Source organism: Rattus norvegicus, chromosome 3 (assembly GCF_021556685.1).
Source record: "Rattus norvegicus strain SHRSP/BbbUtx chromosome 3, alternate assembly SHRSP_T2T, whole genome shotgun sequence".
In the NCBI taxonomy this organism is placed as follows: domain Eukaryota; kingdom Metazoa; phylum Chordata; class Mammalia; order Rodentia; family Muridae; genus Rattus; species Rattus norvegicus.
This window is the reverse complement of record NC_141536.1, coordinates 115,217,305-115,237,145: the sequence shown is the minus strand read 5'-3', so window position 1 is coordinate 115,237,145 and position 19,841 is coordinate 115,217,305. Positions and strand designations below refer to the sequence as shown.

General features: G+C 45.3%; 1 long non-coding RNA gene across 2 annotated transcripts in view; it reads right to left on the bottom strand.

Moving 5' to 3' along the window:
• Nucleotides 1-2,924: 2,924 nt before the first annotated feature.
• Nucleotides 2,925-19,841, bottom strand: part of LOC102555576 (uncharacterized) — an 83,098-nt gene continuing 66,181 nt past the window's right edge. For both annotated transcript variants that reach the window (XR_015683781.1, XR_015683786.1), the window contains exon 5: nucleotides 2,925-3,011. This is a non-coding gene — a long non-coding RNA (uncharacterized LOC102555576). The remainder of the gene's footprint in view (nucleotides 3,012-19,841) is intronic.

Here is a 19,841-nt window from a genome sequence, read left to right as displayed (position 1 = left end):
GCAGTGCTCTGTCTAGACAAATGAGGGTGCGCAGTAGGTCTGCAGGGTGACTCAGAACTGCTAATGAATGCCCCCTATTCATGGGTCCAGGCCTTTGTTTAAGTCCAGGCCTGTATTTTAAAAAACAAGAACTGGTTGAACTGGTCTGACCACCGCAAAGGCTGAACACTTCCCCCAGGCGGGTACTCAGGTGAATGAAGTCATCGATATTTTCTTATTTTCCATGCAGTCCCAATCTGTGATTAACTTTTATCTCTTCCCTGAAACAACAGCCTCCCTCAGACAGATAACAAGGAGGGCTGGGGGGGTTAGTGTGGAGGGGAATTCGAAGCCTCTGGGGAAGGGAAGGCTTGTACTCCCAGCCCTGACCCCTGTAGCTGCACTGTGCCCAGATGTCCCTGCTTCAAGTTCACTTAACTCAAATCGAATGGCCAACTTCCTATGTCCTCATCTTGTTAAGGGCTCCACCACACACCAGGAAGTCTTGTTGTAACTGTCTTGTAATGTTTGAGTCTGGCCCCAGTTATAGGTTGGAACCCTATGAGCAACCAGGCTGGCCTCACCTCAGAAGCACCCTCCAGCCTCCCTCCCTCGGGCCTCTGCTAAGACCAGAGTTCCCCTTGTGTGAGCAAAGCTCCTATTGTGGGAGGTTTGCCCTTGGCACTCATCGTTAAAAACCACTGCATCTCAAACCTATGAGGAATGTAATGGGTGAATTAGGCAGATGAAACTCAAGACCTCCCCCCAGCACCCCAATCTATATTGTGTTTACTCCCTTGTGCTGGACATAAACAAACCAGGGAGGCTACTTTGATAACAGTGGAGCAACAGAGAAGGTAAGAGGTGCCCCCTTGGTACATTACTTCTCTGCTGGGGAGGCAGTAGGGAATGGTGGGGACCAGAGCCAGGACTGTAGAAAAAGACGTGGTATCCAGGATGCCTTGTTTAAGAAAACACTCTTCCCAGGTCCCTGCAAGGGCAGAGCTGACACCTGAAAGAGAATGGGTCCTTTTAAACTTTGCTTCTTGGCTTTGGTGTGTCTGACCTACCCTACCCCTGGTAAGACAGTGGTAAGCTTTGATCTCGCCTAGAGACAGCCACTAATTGGTGTCACCTAACTGTTGGTGAAAGGCAGGGAGTACTGTGGTCCCCACGAGGCTTTCAAATATTCTGTGGGTGTTCTGACTGCGCCTGACATCATGTGGCTAGGGAGTTGAGTCACTCATAACTTCCCCACTGCAGGAAGAGTTTCTTCCACCAGGGCCTCAGCTCAACTCCATGTGATTCCAGGGACAGGCACAGGATGGGTGCTTAGTAATGACAAGGGACAAACGGACTAGGGTGGGCCTTGAGTTAGGAACTTTATTCACAAAACAGTCATCAAGTGCCAGCTACGTGGCTGCTCTCAGTCCTGGCTGCTTTGGGAGAGTGGCCTCCTTGGTGTGCAGGGCATGGTCCCCTGCTGATTGCAGACCAGGGCACAGTGGCTTCTCCCCACTCCTGGTATGCAGCAGGCTTGGGAAAGCAGGAACAATAACTTACTAGCAAGACACACACTCACAAACTGGTTTACGCTCTGAAATCTGTCATCAGATGCAGCAGATGCGCATGGCCACGACTCAGCTACTGTGAGACGGAATGAATGACAGCCGAAGGTGACGATGTCACTCAAGACAAGTGACCACAGAAAGGCTGGGAGCTGTACACCACAGGTGCCAAAAGTAGTGGTCAGGTCCTTTGTGTTCTGAGGCCAAGTAACAAATGGACAGAAACCCAATGGACAGAACCACAGGTATGAATCTTGTCTCCTCTAACTTCATCAAAAGTTAAGACATCATCTTTAAGACAAGAAAAACACTGTCCATACATGAAAGATTTGGGAGTATTATTCAATGTATGTGCATGTATCTACATGAATATGTATGTGTACATTGTGTAACATTGAGTATGTGTATAAGTATGTGTATGTTATCTGCATGCATCTAAGTATGTATAAGTATGTGCACTATCTATATATGCATGTTCATGTATATGTGTATATATAAGCATATATGTATATGTGTGCCTGTATATTGCACTTATGCACGTGTATATATATGTATATTTGCATATATGCTTATATTTGTACATACTTACTGTGCATATTTGCATGTGTACACACGCATATATGTTGTGTGTATGTTTGTGCATATGTGGTTGTGTGTATATGTTAAATATTACATGTATATGTGTATGTGTGAAAAGCTTAGCAACTGAAGATAGTCCTTGTTTTTTTTGAAGACGTGCAGAGAACTTAAAATTTAATCAAACCATAGGTTACAAGAGCCTTTACAGACACCTATACTTCACCAACATTACATGGTGTTGCATTTAATCTAAGCCTGTTGCAGGAAACATCAACTGGAAAATCTTCCAAAACTCACATGTTTGACAACCCCATGGTCACTTAGCAATTACTCAGATGCTGAACGGTGATTTAAAGGTGAAATGTATTGGACTGGGCATAGTAAATTATTATGTGTCAGCTGTGATCTGAGTGTCCAAACCCAGGGGTGTGGCCAGTGAGGATTTTATCATAAGATTATGAAAGGCTGAAAGTAAGTGAGCTGAGTGTTCAAAGTAGGAATTATAGGAAATTTCTTTAGTGTGACAAAGATACTCACCAAAAAATGTAAACACTGAAATCAGCTCTGAAGCTTTGGAGCCATGCCCATCAACACCAGCAGGAGACACGAGGCCATTGCCAATGTTTTTATTCCTCAGCTTCCAGGAATCAATACCCAGAACAAGGAGACAAAAGACACAGAGAAGAAACTCACAAAGAAGCAGAGATGGTCAGCTTGGCAGGGAATGTGCTACACAAGAAGTCTTCACATAAACTGTTCATGGCAGGGAATGCACTACACAAGAAGTCTTCACATAAACTGTTCAAAAACAAAGTTGGCAAGATACAGGCAGTAGACGAATGCAGACGGGGTGGGGTGGGGACTCATTCCGTAGGTCCATAAGTTCTGTAGAACACAAGGCCGTAGGGGTCAGGTAGGGGGAGGGGGAGGGGAGAGAGGGAGAGGGAGGGGGAGAGGGAGAGAGTCCTGTATTAGTTAAAATTGTCACGTATTAGTTCAAAATTTTATTAGTAATAAAAATCTCACCTATACTAGCTGTAAGACATTTCTGCTTCTATTTAGCAAATATATTCAAGTTGTTTGTGTTTTCACTGTTAATTTCATTTTCTTTTTGAGAAAGTTCTAAAAAGTGGGGAGGGGTGGGGAGCAGTGAGTGACCAGGACAGCCTGACCCTGGTCTTCAGTGGAAACTGGATTTGACTGGGTGAAGCCACCACTTGCCATCAAAAGAGACCCTGCACCCAATACATTCATACCCGAAACTTCACAAGAGGAAAATCATCAACACTAATTTTAAAACTTGATTGGGAAGAGCAGGGCATTGTTACTGAGATGCCAAACACATCAAAGCAATCACAGAAACTCAGACATGGACCCATGCACACAGGGGATTCAACACAAGAGGAGAAGGAGTGCAGGCCAGTGAAAAAACAAAGCACCTTCAGTCGGGGATTAATTTAGGTTGGTCTAGACTATTCATATTAACTGTATAGTCCTATAATTTAGAGTACAACATATTCCACACCTAAGGCCTATTGGATCACTATGTCTTCAGACAGGCAAGAATAACAGCGATTCTAGGACTACGTGAGCATGAAAAGCAGCAAATCTAAATAACACAGAGTCAAACTCAGAGGATATCTTTCTGAACTCAGGGTAAAAAACTATTTTCCCTAAACTAGGTGCAAGTGATACATAGATCACTTTGAATAATAAATAAGTCCATAGGAAACTTTGGTTTGTCTTTGTTTTTCCAGACAGGGTTTCTCTGTGTAGCCTTGAGTGTCCTGGAACTCACTCTGTAGACCAGGCTGGCCTCGGTTCATAGAGATTCACCTGCCTCTGCCTTCTAGGTGCTGGGATTAAAGGCGTGTGCCACCACCACAGGTAGAAAACATTTTAAAAGACTTATTTATGAACAGGCAAACATCGAGCCTTAAAAGGAAAATAATAGAGCAATCGGGGTTGGACAGAAGGTCAGGATCCAGACTAGAAGGACATTCGTAAATCAGCAAGGGGACAATAAATGGCTTAGTGAAGAAAATAAAAAGGAGCAAGTGACACAGGGAAACCACAGATGGGGGAGAAGCCACAGAGGAACCCTGCCCAGCGGTGAGGAAGAGAACCTCCCATTTCATATGTGAGCAGAAGTGGGAGGAAGTCTCTCAAAGGCAGTGGGGTAGACAAAGACATGAGGATGGGTGCTCGTGATGACAGGGGTTAGAAGGAGAAAAGAAAGAGGAGGAAGATGAAGAGGAGGTGGAGAAGGAGAAGCTTGGGTTTTTTCGTCTTGCTGTGTGGTACCTCCCACCACATTAGGATGCAGAACAAGGTCCTCACTAGATGCCAGCACCGTGCTCTAGACTTCCCAGCCTCTAGAATCTTAATCCAAATAGAAGCCTCACCTTCAGAAATTATTCAGTCTCTGGTACTTTGTTATAGCAACAGAAAACAGAGTAAGATAACATCTGTATTAGTTGGGGTTCTCCAGGAAAATCAGGGCAATAGGATATACCCTATAAAGTAAAGAGATGTACTTTAAGGAATGGTTTGTGCCAGTATGGAAACTGCTGGAGTTCAAGTTGAAAGAGCAGCAGAATGGAGGCCCAAGGAAAAGCTGAAAATCTAGTGCTGTAGATAAAGTCCCCAAAGGAGCTTGCTAGCCTTTTATTCTGTTAGAGCCTTTGCTAATTTAAATAGAACTCTTACCTAGACACACCCCCATAGAAATATCTCAGAGCTGACCTGTAACATTAACCACAGAAAACTTCTTCATCAGACTGGTTGAAGTATTGGTCTTCCAATGCCAAGTGTTGGTATGAATGGAAAACACTGGGAACTCATACCTGCTGATGGGGGCAGAGAGGACAGCCTTCCCTTTGGAGAGCAGAGTTTTGGACTTGAGAAACAGTCATGCATACGCACAAATATTTAATGCATTATTGTCTAAAGTAGCAAAAAGTGAAGAAAGAAAGCATGCTTACAGAAACCAACATGAGCCGGATGGTGGTGGTGCATGCCTTTAGTCCCAGCACTCAGGAGGCAGAGGCAGGCAGATCTCCTGTGAGTTCAAGTCCAGCCTGGTCTACAGAGCAAGTTCCAGGACAGCCAAGGTTACACAGAAAAAAAAACTATCATGAAAAACCAAAATAAAAGAAACCAACATGAAATGGCTAACTTAATCCAGACAACTTTTGGTGACAGAATAGTATTGCTGGTAAAATATAAGAACTTGAGCAATATGTATCCATATGGGTAAATATAAACACACTGTGAGAAACAAGTGTTAGAAGGCCCTGGAGAGCAGAATAGACTTCCTTAAAACTTCAAATCATAAAGCAATATTATGTATTACTAATGGGCACACACCTTAGCACAACCTACAGAAACACCTTTGATATTCACAATATACTAAATCCAAGCTCATGCCTTGAGAGGTAGAGATGGGAAACGGGGTCGAGAAAGCCTTGTTTTATATAGTGGTTATTATTTTTGTAGGTCCTGGATCAAGTATGGGTAAATATTAAGATCTGACGAGACCTGTGGTGACTGTATAAGTCGTCAACTTGGCTATATCTGGAATGAACTGTAATCCAGAAATGGAGGCAGGCACACCTGTGAGGGATTTTCTGCTTGGCTTGAAGAGGGCAAATTCACTTCCAGTCCGGGTCTTTGAGGCAGGAAGACACACCTTTAATCTAGGACACACCTTCTGCTGAAGTCTGTATAAGAGCATGGAAGACAGAAGCCTCTGCTCTCTGCCTGCTGCCCTCATCTTGCAAACATTGGAACCTACTTCCAATGATTCTGGCGAGAGAGAGAGAGAGAGAGAGAGAGAGAGAGAGAGAGAGAGAGAGAGAGAGAGAGAGAGAGAGAGAGGGAGGAGAGAGAGAGAGAGGGGCAGAGAGACAGAGACAGAGACAGAGACAGAGACAGAGAGACAGAGAGTGTGTGTGTTCTGAAGTGAGATATTATGTATTCCCCTATGCCCTTTTCCTTGTCCACATCTTTCCAAATGCATGCTACTGAGAGATGGTGAGATACCCTAGTGAATGTGTGCAGGATGGGGAGAGTACGATTTTGTGGGAGTGTAAGAACCACAACTGGCAGGACCATGAGGCAGAGGGAGGGTTGGGTACTCATTTGCACTCTGCATGGTGGGACTAAAGTAATTAACCCTTGTAATGTATCAGGTGGTAGAGATGGGTTACCAAGGGCTGTGGACATCCAGAGATGATCGTCCCTTGTTGAGAAAAGGGGCAAAGATCTTTCTGCTGTGTACAGCTCACTGCGGTCAGTATAGAGGTAGCACAGGTGGAAGATTTGGGGTGGGGGATATGGGATTACCACCTAAGGTGACAGTGTACTCACACATGGCATAAGGACATTACAGCTGAATGTTGGACTGTGTACATGAAGGTTGTCCCATAAATTTATACCATTTTGTGACTTCTTGGCTATGTTGGTGGATATAAGTGTACTCTAAGATGTTTGCACAATGCGTACAAAGTTGTAAACATTTGGTGACACATTTCTGAGTCTGTTTTTAGAGATTTGACTGTGTTTTTCTCCAAAGAAGAGTTGAACTAGTGTTGGAGAGGTGGCTCGGTGGTTAAGAGCACTTGTGTTCTTGCAGAGGGACAGCTCCCAACAGCGCCTCACAATTGTAAGGAAGCCCACAGTTGCCTGTAACTCCAGCACTATAGTTTCTGATACCATCATCTGACTTCTGTAGGTAACACACACACACACACACACACACACACACACACACACACACACACACACAGCTTGTTTAAATTTTAAAATAAGTTAGTTTACACTAACTCAAATGAAACCATGTTACCCTCTAGACAGATCTAGAGGAAAAGATTGAGTCATACCCACGAGTCAACCCTCATGACCCCAACCCTGAAAACACAGAGAGGTATTGTAGAGCCTTCTGCCAAGAATCCGTCAGCCTTTGCGTTCCCCAGAAACCTTGTCTTTGACCTCATCTGGTACCATGTGACTGTCCCTGTGGACATGGTGACGGCCACGTGACTGAGAGTTGGGAAGGCAGAGAACAGTTAATGAATTAATGTTCTGACCTAATGTCCGTGAGTTAATGTCCTGCCATCCCCTGCGACCATCGATCTTCGAACAGTAAACAGCTTTGGCTGTGCTCTGCTCCTGTGAAAGGCTTTGACAGCATGAGGTACCAATGTGCTTCCCAGCCAGGATGTGGAAGTAAGCAAAGGACAGTGGTTGAAGGAGGAAACACTGAAAGTCCACATTGGCTCTAAGCTCCTGTTGAGACTCAAGGAAACCATTGGTCCCTGCTGCAAGTGTCTTCAAGCACCATAGGGATCAGGAGTGTTGCTTTCTGCCCTTGTCTCCAGTTTTGTTCAATGGGAAAGTTTTAAAGTACTCAGACATATCCTTAAATTACATTAGTCGTGTCTGTTGGATGTGTGAGCAGACATAGCTGTGCTTCCCCTCCTCGTGACACACCCATTGGTCCCTCAGGGATCCCTACCCTCTGCTGAGGTGACTTCCATTGGCGATGAGGAGGCAAACATTCACCCAAAGCTTGTGCTTTGTTATTTGTTTGTTTTGTGTTATTGAGGGAAGGGTACGCAGGGAACAAGGCTCTGTCTGGTTATACACAGTAAGTCCACAGAAAGCCGGTATCCAGCTGCACCCAGAGAAGAGTGCAAGGAAGGACAGCATGGTAAGTAACCCCACCGTGACCTGTGGCAGTCACTGTCAATTCAAATGTGGACATCAGATGAGGTTGAAAAGGACAGCCCAGCAGGTGTTCAGACCCAGAGGCCAGCACCTTACTCTCACTTCTGTCTGCGTCAATTCTGAGAAACTTCTTAATCACCATGATTCCAGGTGTGACCGAACAGAAGTCACAGGAAATGACAAAGGCTAAGGCTGTGGTACTGTTGTTGCCTAAAGGCTTGGTCTGCTCCCCACATGATGGAAGCCGTGCGGTTCTGACAGATCAAACTCTTGCTGAACCTGGAGCTCACCAGTCTGACTAGATGATTGGTGGATAAGCCCCAAGGAACCTCCTGTGTCTGCCTCCCTGGCCCTGGGCCGACAGGTGTATGTTGTCACACCCAGCTTTGACACGGATCCTCTGTATCCACACTCAACTCCTCATGCTTGGTGGTAAGGACTTTACCATTCAAGCTAGTTCCCCAGCCTCGATAAGTTTTTAAAGGGCAGGCTTCAAAGGGGTGGCCCTTCTCTTTTGCTGATGTCGCTGAATTCGGTCTTTGTTTGCCAAAGGCCTGAGAGGTTTGCAAAACAATACCAAAAACAACAAAAACAAAAACAAACAACAACAACAACAACAACAACAACAACAAAACGTATTTAGCCAAAGGCCATATATCACATTTTAGTTTTATTTGGCTAACATTTTTGTAGCCGATCCAAGGCTTATTCAACTGTGGTCAGAGAACCACAATCTGCTTTTTGCTTTGAGAACTTATTTGCAGAATTCTCCAGTGTTCTCTGCTTTCTCCCCCACCCCCACCCCATCCTCCGACTCTTTCCGTTTTACATATACACACACTGGCACACCTTTTTTTTTTTTTTTTTTTGGTTCTTTTTTTTTGGAGCTGGGGACTGAACCCAGGGCCTTGCGCTTTCTAGGTAAGCGCTCTACCACTGAGCTAAATCCCCAGCCCCACACTGGCACACCTTTATGTGACCATTTAAACATTCGTTCATCCATTCATTTATAACACCTTCAAGACCTCTGTGCTTGCACAAAACCTGACCACACTGGCTTTGCACTGCTTGTAATATGTTCTCTGTATCACTTTGTACATGTGGAGACCCATAGAAGTGCTCATTCCAGTCTCATCTGGAGATAAGCCATTGCCTGTCGGACTGTTAGCCCTTCTATTTGTAAATTATTTCACTTTGAGCGTTCAACCAGCCATGGTCCAAAATAACATAAACACACACACACACGCGTGTGTGCGTGTGTGTGTGTGTGTGCCCTTTGAAGGCTGAAGCAGGACTGCCTTGAGTTATATTTCAGCCTAGGGTACATAGTAAATTCTAGGCCAGCTTGAGCTACAGTGCAAAATTCTGTCTCAAAACAAAACAAAACTTTGAGTCTATACTGAAAAGATATTTTTCCTTTGCCTTTAGCTCCCAAATGGTAATCCTTACAGCAAGGCTCAGAGCATTCACACCTCCCAGTGGCTCTGAGGGCTCAGAGCATTCACACCTCCCAGTGGCTCTGAGGGCTCTAGAGATCACCCAAAATGTCTCCTTCCTGACTGAGGAATTATTTTTCTATGATCTGGGATCTCTCTATAAAATGGGTACATAAGTCAGTTGTGGTAGTCACATATGTAGATACCTTGAAGAGGCAGAGGCAGGAGGATCACAGACTCAAGGTCAGCCTGGACTACACATATTTTTTTAAAAAAGGCCAACAAATCTCATTTGCTGACAACATATTACCAAAGCCCTTACTCTCAAACATGTAATGTGCATGTAATTTTACTATCTACTAAAGATGAAAGCCGCTTTGCATACTAACAAGATGGATGTGCCTACTTAGGTTTACACAAAGAATCAAATCTTGGCTGAACGGGTGTAGAGCACCGATAGCGTACCTTTGTGATTGTCAATGCAGAGAACACAGCTTTACATAAATATATAAAATGAGAGGACAGAAGGACATCTAGTTCCACCTCAAAATTATTGACAATTCTGTACTAATCTCAAGACAAAAATCAATCTAGTAATTCTTCCCTAAATTCAAGTCAGCCACTCAAATGGCAAATTTTTAAATCCAACGTTCTAAAAGAATAAATTAGCTTTGCTAATTGACACATTCTGGGGAGTAACAGTGGAAAAATATCAAATGTCTTTATTTTCCATTGTTAGGTTGCTTTGTTCCTACAAAATCAAAAATCTCTTTATACATTGTTTAAATCACTGGAGTCTGCACTGTATGGTAGCCTCACATCTCAGGAACCCCGGGAGTTGAGGTATCTTTGCTGTTGTGTAGTGGGATGGCATGTATGGGGCAAACTGAATGAGTCTGTCGTCAGAACAGGCTACAATGGGGATTATACAACACAGGCAAGCACGGTCAGAATCACTTCAGATGCATCACGTAATTCATCTTGAATCAATTTTCCCTCCTTCTGCATTCAGAAACTTTTTACTGTACCTAAATTTTTCATGACTCCCTTCCCTAATTAGCTTGAATTGTCACTTGTTGAGGCCCAGGGTTACCTGAAAGAAAAACTTCCATTGAGAAATTGCCTCTGGGTAATTGATTGGCCTCTGGGCATACTCTTAGGGATTATCTGGATTATCAATTGACATAGAAGGACACAGCTCACTATGGGTGACACAATACCTAGGCAGGTAGCATAGGAAAGCTGGCTAAGCCTGACCCTTTGAGCGAGTCCGTAAGCAGTGTTCTTCCACGGTTTTGCTTTAGGTTCCTGTCTTGAGTTCCACCCTGACTTCTATCAGTGATCAACTGTGATCTGGAAGTATAAGTCAAATAAACCCTTTGCTCTCTCAAGCTGCTTTTGGCCAGAGAAATGGGACACCCTCCCATTCCTTTACACATCCCCATAGAGGGTTTCCACCTACAGTCTTCACCAGCAGGTCCCACAACCCTGTGCTGTCCACAGAGACCTTGCTGGTTCCTGGCTAGCTCTGCCTGACACCAATCACAACCCTGCTCACCCCTTCTTCTCTGATGGCCTCCCTAGAGGACACACTGAAATAGAAAGGGATAATGGGGGTGGAGTGAAAGGAAGAGAGGGAGGGAGGGCGGGAAGGAGGGAGGGAAAGAGGCGGCACAAGCCATAGAACCATCCCAAAGTTTGGGAGATTGAGGTAGGGTGTGTCTTAGTTCTTTTTCCTATTGCTGTGATAAAACACAATGACTATGCTTATCTGTGGGCATCAGGACAGATGTTTATAAATTGTTGGTGGTTATAGAATTGTAGATTCTCTGCCAACAACTTCTCTCGTACTAAGTAGTTAGAAATGTAATCCCCACCCCTCATCAAGAAAACTTCCCTATACAATGGACAGAGATCATTACAAAAACAAAAAACAAAACAACAACAACAAAAAAAACACCAAAAAACCCACAACCAATCAAAATGCAGTTGTAGAGCATAGACCTAATGGATACATCTTCAGAACACTTCCACACCCAAGGCTCAGCGAACATTATGAAGGGGGGTTCAGGAAGATTGAAAGAAGAGTTTGCTGTGAGATTGTCACTCCTAGTAATATCAGAGCCTGCACCTGTTAAGTCTCACCATTACCACTGCCCAAATGTAAGCTGAACAAGGGTGACGTCAATAAACTACCAAGTCGGACAGTCTCACCTAAGGCTGAATGGACGAGCATCTCTTTCCAAGATCAGTTCCAGGGAAGCTCAGTCCTTTGAGAGTGTGCTGGGGCACACCCATGAGTATTTGTGTCATGACTTGAACACTTTTAGGTAGTGCACTTAGAGTCTTTGGTCAAGTTGCTAAAAATAAGGTCCAAAAATTTTACAGCAAGATGATGACACAGACCAACAGGACAGTTTGGGTTCTCCATCTCCCCCTTCTTCCTCGGCATCCCATCCTTCTCTCATGCAGTCAGGAGCAGGCTTCTACTCATTGCTCCTTAGTCATCTCCAACTCTGGTTCTGACCTGAAGTCCCCAGCTGCATCTGTTTTCTCTGATCCAGCTCACACAACATAGAGATGGAAACACTTCTATCCCCCAGAATTCACTGAAGCTATCTAGTCTTTTCTGTGACCTTTGGACATTTCTCCATTGCAGTTTTTTTTTAAGGACTGGGATACCAATTCAACTGTTGTGTGAAACTATTCCTGGAGAGGTGTGAGCAAATATCTGCTCATCCCAGATAGGGAATTGATGACAGAGTTAAGTATGGATGCCACCGAAGTTCAACTTGATGAACTGATGAGTTTCATTGGAGTTATTACAAAAACATGAGTGAAGGGCTACTCACAGGAGCAGAAATGACCCAGAGATAGCTACATTACCAAAGCTCACCTCAGCATGAGTGACAGCTCACAAAAAGCTGGGAACCTGGAGCACACTGCAGGGCCTGTGGCAGCTCAATAAGTTGGAGAGTGGCTTTTCCAGGTGGCTTGGTTGGTCTTGGCTTCTTACAGCAGCTTGTCTTGTCTGAGGGTGTCTCTCTGTGGTCCTTACAGATTATATAGGTTTGGGCAGGAGGGGCCTAGTAGTATATCCTGTCAGTTTCAGGGACTTCCTGAAGACTTTGAGTTGTTTCCTTTCTGAGCTTCAGGAGCTTCCCTGCTGTATGGAAAGCATCTCTTCCCCTTGAACAGTGGTCTCAACCTTCCTAGTGCTGTGACCCTTTAATACAATTCCTCAGGTTGTGGTGAACCCCAACTGTAAAATTGGTTTTGTTGCTATTTTATAACTGTAATTTCACTGCTGTTATGAATTATAATATAAATATCTGTGTTTTCTGGTGGTCTTAGTCAACCTGTGGAAAGGTCATTTGACACGCCCCCCAAGGAATTACAGCCCAGATTGAGAACCACTGTCATAGGGCATCCTGTTGTCTCACCTTCTTTCCAACATTCTGTATCTTAACAAGCTTCCCTCTAAGATAGAAGGTCCCAATCTAGAAAACACCGCCTTCAACATCAAGGACCTGCCTACTATCTTTGTAGTGTGACAGAATACAAGGCAGGGTGCGAGGACCAGGACTCCTTACATGAAGGAAAGAGGAGAGTCCTTATGATGTGGAGCCATCGTAGGGACATCCACATTCATTATTTTAAAATATTCATACTAAATTTCTGATTTCATTTTTTTATGAATTAGTGGTGACTTTCTGAGGGTACAGTGAGATGAGACTCTGTGTCAATGGAGAAGAACTAGTGGCCACATATACCCAGACATTCCTTCTATAGAGAGGGAGGAAGCATGGAACATCTACCACAGCCCCTGCTAACTACAGAAGGCTTGACCATGTGGTAGGTCAATAGCTAATTTTTTGAGATCAAACACCTGCCCAGCACCCCAGTCTCCTGCCTTCTTGTCCAGAGTCTGCTTCTCAGAGTACTCCATAGTAAGGAAGAGGAAGCCAGCCCCAACCTGTAGAAATAGTCTACTCTGAGACTGAGGCACACAGTTGTTCCCATTTTAATTGTTCTAAAATCAGGATGTGTCCTGTACTCTGCCTAGTTTCTTTCTCTCTGCCTTACTCTTCCTCTTTCTGTGTTTCTTTTTTTTTTCCACTCCCCAACAAGTTGCTGCTAGAACAACGGTCTGTCTTACAACTGATGGCATTTTGGAACCAAAGAAAATAGCAGTTGAAATCACGGGTTGGCATTCTAATATCCACCCATGTAGACTTTTAGGAGCCACTGTGAAACTGTGTCTTGCTTTGCTCTGAAAGTCCTTTGGTGTAAACCCAGAGAAAGCAGATTCTTAGGTCCCCCAGGTCCCCTGGCCGTGCCAGAGCACATGCAACAAAAGAGCACATGTGTGGTCAGCCACACCAGCCTCACCAACAGCCTTCCCACTTCTCAGTTCTGAACAGCTGCCAGCAACAGAGGGGATCTCAGGACACAACCCTCTGCTAAGCCTTGGAATACTCTGGAGGTGGGTGATCAGAGTTGTATCAAGCCAGATGGGATTCCTATGGGAACACAATTACAGGGAAGGCAGCCAGGCTCCAGGGGAAGGCAGGAAAGACCCAGCACCAAGCACACTGGGCAACATCCGTTGGTGCATCTCCCAGGGTGCACTCCTCAGCACCTAAAGGCTGATGCAGCATACCACATCTGCCAGTAGCCGACAAGTGTTGTGTGGCCTGCCCCTGTCTTAGAAAGCCACAGCACAGTCAGGGTTCTAAGAAATCCTGTAGCTAAGAACCCTAGAGAACTTTTCTTTAATGCTTTTGAAACTTAGTACATCAAAAAGCTTTTTACATATAATCTCGTAACGCCCTTTAACATCCCAGGATGTGAATTGTTTACAGGAAAGTTGTAAGATAGCAGTCCTGCCTTGTACAGGCCCATCAGGAACTGAGTTACAAAGACGTAGCTCTCCAGTTGACCACGGGATAAAGGAAACAGAGTGGAGAAGTGAGAAGCAAAGTGAGAGAAGACAGGTGTCAGAGCATGCGTGGAGATCCTTCCAGGGGGAGCACTCAGCTGGACACTCTAGGAGACTATCTTTGGCTGATCTCCTCCACCTTAGTGCTGGAGACTGGTGTTAAGGCTTGTAGGGTGTTGTCTTGTCCAAGGGCCAAGTTGCTTTTGGAGAAACCTTTTCTTGAAATGGGAACTCACAGAAACAGACAAGACTCCTCTCTCTGTCTCTCTGTCTCTCTGTGTGTCTCTCTCTGTGTCTCTCTGTTTCTCTGTCTCTCTCTGTATTTCTCTGTGTCTCTGTGTCTCTCTGTTTCTTGGTGTCTCTCTCTGTTTTTCTCTCTGTGTCTTCTCTCTCTCTCTCTCTCTCTCTCTCTCTCTCTCTCTCTCTCTCTCTCTCTCTCTCTGAGTCTGAAAGAGGACAAACAATAAGCCCCAAATTGATAATCAAGCTTTTGGTGGCCACTGGATGTGTACAGGATAAACAATGCTACAGAGATTAGGGAGGGGTGAATTTGTTGGTGACACCATTTCTGTTGCTGTGTTAAAATACCCTGACAAAAGCAACTTGGAGGAGAAAGGGGCTCATCTCAATTCACAACTCCAACTCCAGGTTAGGTCCACCATTGTAGGGATGCCAAAGGCAGGAACCTCAAATGGTTAGTCACAGTACATCCATAGCCAAGAGCATACAGTATGTACAAAGGCCAAGTTCTTTGCTTGTTTGTACTCAGGTCAATTTCTCCACTCTTATACAGTTTCGGAACCACTGCCTAAGGAATGGTGCTGCCCACAGTGGGTGGGGCCTCCTCATATCAATTAACTTAAGACAATCTTCCTCAGATATGTCCAAAAGACCAACCTGATACAGATAATAAATACCCCATTGAGGCTCTCTCCTCAGGTGATCATAGATTGTGTCAAATGATAATTAAACTAACCAGATGAAAAAGGAAGTGTCCTGGAGGTGGTAATAACCACCCCATGCCAGAAATTCCTGGGGTTAATTCTTCCCCCACGATAGCAAGGATTCTGGGAAACAACAGCCAGGATATTTGTGGGAATTCAAAAGAGGAAGTGATACTCCTACTAGGTTTGTTTCCTTTTTTTTTTTTTTTTTTTAATTTGCTTTTGCAGGGCTGGGGATGGATCTAAGGCCGCATGCATACTAGGCAAGCTCTACCATTTGAACTATTCCTCAACTCTTCATGCTAAGTTCTGAAGGGTTAGCTGTTGAACGAGGTTGGTGTCTGGAAGAAGGAAGCAGAGTAGAGGGGCTGGGAAGGGGCTGTTTGACTGAGGTTGGCAATAGTCATGAGAGGGGAACACATGGCCGGAGAGCTGGGAGACCCACAGAGGGCCGGCCTGGAGGCTTGTGCAGGAAAGGCAGCCAAAGAGAATGGGCGGAAGACTAGGAGTGTCTACTTCCAGGTATAGGAATTCTGCTTTTTTACTGAAATTTTATACAAAGCAAATTCCTCCGTGGTCTACCTACCACGATTTGAGTAATGATTTTTTTTTAAAAACAAGGAAAACATCATACAGCTCTGTGGATTTCTCCAGTTGACTATAAAGTCACCAGCATCTGGTAGTGCTTCCAAGCTGGTCACAGTTTCTCCTTAGACTCCCAGCCTGGCGGTTGCACCACCAGCTGTAGTCCCCACCCTTCCTTCTGCCTCACACTTGAGCAATTTGGCTCACCCCACTGATACCTCAGGCTGCCCAGAAGGCACGAGCGTTTGAAGCCTATATTCAGACCGTATGAACAAGGCTGTGTTGTGCAGGAGGGGCTGAGCAAGAGTTGAGATCCAGTTTCTACCAGTATTAGTTACTTTTCTAGTTGCTATGGCAAAAAGCAATTTACAGTGGGAAGGGTTTATTTTGGCGTATGGTCTGGGGGATACAGTCCGTCATGGTAGGGAAAGTGGCAGGAGTGTGAAGAAACTGGCTACACTGTATCTGCAATAGGAGTCAGGAAGAGTCCCATGCTAGGACTCTGCTGTTTTTGGTTTCTTCCCTTTCTACTTTTTGTTCACTCTAGGACCCCAGTTCATGGAAGAATGCTGCCCACTCTGAAGGTGGTCTTCTTCCCCAGTTACACTTCTCTGATCATGGGCTCCCTCATGACCAGAGGTGTGTCTCCTAGGTGATTCTCAGACACAGAGGTGTGTTTCCTCAGTGATCCTAAATCTTGTCAAGTTGACAATCATCATTAACACAATCTCATGTTCCAAGGTGTGTCCCAGGGAAAGGACTCCCTTCTCTGTTTACACAAAAGCACCTTGCAGGTTGTGCCCACAATCTGTCTGACCCCAAGTGTCTTATTCGATATTCTCTACTGGCCACAATGGACTTCATAGCTCATGAATAGAAGAACAACCCAGGAGAGTTGAGAGGGAGTGGATTCTCAAACATGATGGTTTCAGATGTTTTCTTTCATAGTGTGTGTGTGTGTGTGTGTGTGTGTGTGTGTGTGTACACGCATGTGTGTATGTGTGTACACGAATGTATGCATGTATGTGCATATGTGTGCATGTGTGTGTATGCATGTGTGTGCACCTGTATGTGTGTGTGTTTAAGTGGATGGATGCTGATGGCTAATGTGCTCAGCTTTGAAATATAGTAACTACCTAACCTGAGCTGCTATAGAAGGGAGATTCCATTGGTTACAATTCTAGACACACTTGCTTACAGCATACAAGGATTTTCTTCTCCGCCCACTTAACAGAGAGCCTATTTTTATTTTCCTCTCTTGCGGAGGAGGAAATAGAGGCTTCCAGAGGTGAAGGGATTGGCTCTAGGCCACCGCAGTTAGCACCACTCCTATTAACAGCTGTTGTCCTTGTCTGCTATGAGCACTTCACACATTTGTTCATTAATCTGATCCTTTGAGACAATTGCTGCCACTCTTCCCTGCCCTAACGGAGGTTCAGAGAGAGAGCGCGCACAGATGTGGGATTCCACTGTCCTCCCTTCTCACTTGCTGACAGCTCTGCTTCCTGGTACCTGAGATGAGATGCACAGAATACCTCACTAGGAAACTCCAAAATCTCAGTGCCTACCAGTGTGGCTCCAAGCAGAGGATTCTGTGTCACTTCAGCAAGACTGACCAGTTCCACGCTCTGCTCCACTAGGGTCTAGGTAGGACAAGCCAGGACTAGTGGGATGGACTATTGCTTACCCATCAGTGGCCCCTGTGCTTCCTATGGAACAAGAGCACAGCCCTAGCCACTGAGGGATCCAGTGAAGGGACTCACAGATCTGCTCCTAGCTGGTACCTCCCTACTCAGCAGAGGATGGAGACAGAGGTTCTTCTGCCATCCCAGGCAGAGAAGACAACACCCAGGAGCAACCCAGGCCTGCATATCGAGCTTCTTCAGAGCCAGGATGGGATGGACACAGCTAGGCTCCAGGAACACTCATACCTAGCAGTGTGGAGGGTTCTTGCCTGCTTCTCACTTGGGAGTATAGCCTTTGGTAAAGAGACCAGCACTGCTCGGGATGGGCTCGGATATCAGAGACAGTCAGACAGACAGACAGAAAAGGGGGACTAGAGGGACAGAGAGGAAAAGGAGATGGGAGATGGAGGAAGGGAGGAAGAGCAGAGGGAAAGGCTCCTTCTCCATCCGGGCAGGCAGAAGTTACTGTAGAGGAAATGTGCAGACCTAGGAGGGACAGAAGGATGGGAGAGTCTCCCATAGCCTTCAGATTCTCGGGTGCAGAGGGGCCTCCCAGGGTTCTAGTCTGTGTGTAAAGCATGAGTTGAATACATGGCGAGGGGAGCCATGGGGACAAGCTCAGTCAGTAAAGAGTTTAGTCCCCTGACCTCATGTAAGAAAAGCCCAGTGCGGTGGCCTTCGGTGGCCTTCTTCGCTTATAATCCCAGCACCAAGAAGGTGGAGACAGGAGGGTCCCTGGAACTTTGCTTGCTGGTCAGCCAGTCTAACAGAACCAGCAAGTTACAGGCCAACTAAATGCTCTGTCTCAAGATTTAAAAAACAAACAAACCGGAAGGCAGTGGTTCTTGAGATGTTACACCTGAGGCTGGACTGTCTTCCACATGAATCTGTATACATGTGCACATATACAAAAACATACAAGCAAAAAACAAAACAAAACAAACAAACAAACAAACAAACCACCCTACAAAAGCAGACAGCAGGCTCTGCCTGCTCTTTTCCTGATGGGGCCCCTCCTGTTTCCATCTCCCAAGGGCGGGGATGGCAGCCATACATCACAAAGCCCAGTTTACGCAGTGCTAGGGAGCAAAGCATAGACTCTGAGCCTGAGGAGCAGGTAAGCCACTAACGAAGCCAGAGCCTCAGCCTCTCTTCCTTTATTTTCACTGCATCATGTGTGTTATTTCCAGAAAATTAAAAACTAGAGCTAAATGAAAGAAGAAACCTGAATCCACCTAAACTCTGTCACTATTTACAGTGGTGTGCGGCTCCATAAGTGCCCAGCATGTCTACAGCCACACCACGACGTATTCCTGAGGTGTGTATAATCCAGTCATCCACCCAGCATTTATACATGTCTATGCATCCATGAGTAAAATCATGCATATGTACATGCAGTTATATATGGTGTCATATATGTGCATATGTGTCTATAAAGTTACCCTTGGCATCTATAGGGGACTGCTTCCTGGAGCTTCTAACCTCGCAGATGCACAAATCTTCAAGCCCCTTATATAAACTGACTCAGTATTTGCAATGGCCCTGCGTATACCGTCCTATAAAACTTAAACTGTCCTCGGTTAACTTAGATGCTGTGTTAGTTGATGTGTCGTTTAGGAAAATATCTGCTGTTAAATACACATGCAATTACAACAAATATTTTTTGTTTGTGATTCATTTCATCTGGGATTGCAGAATCCATGACTACAGGGGGCTGGCTGTATATGAAGGTAATCTACATAGGAATCGTGAGTCTATATATTATGAAGTTACTGGCACACTGGCTTGTAAACTCAGTTTTCTGCTTACTAATGGATTCTGAATACTCAAGGCTTCCCACAGAGTGAGTACTGTGTGTCAGTGCCAATAGAGCCTCCAGTGGCCCCTCATGCCCCACACAAAGAGTATTATGGGTATTGAACCCTTCTGCTCTGGCATGCTTCCTGAACCATGAGGGGCCAAGCCTGCAAACACAGCCCCCTGGGATGGCACAGGGATAGACAGGCCGGGCCAAAGGATCTGACAGTTCCAGATAACAGAGTGCAGAGCAACCCTGTGGCCAGTGGCCAGGGCACAGAAGAATCAGAGCTGGAAAGCAGACAACAGGCCAAGGCTGGGTCTGCCAGGAGAGAGTGGGGGCAGCTAGGAGGCCTGCTGTCTGGCCTGGCTGTTCAGTCCTCACCCAAGATCCAGCCTGCTGAGTCGGGCTTGGCAGGGCAGATTCCTCATCCCTCCACCAGGGCCACCAAGAGAACACAGATCTGAGAAGATCCCGGCCTGGAGGCAGAGAACCCAGAGGGGAGAACATTCTTGTTACTGTTTTAGAATTGGGGTGGGAGAATGTAACAAGAGACAGCAACAACTGTGTATTTTTTTTAAAAAAGGCCTTTCAT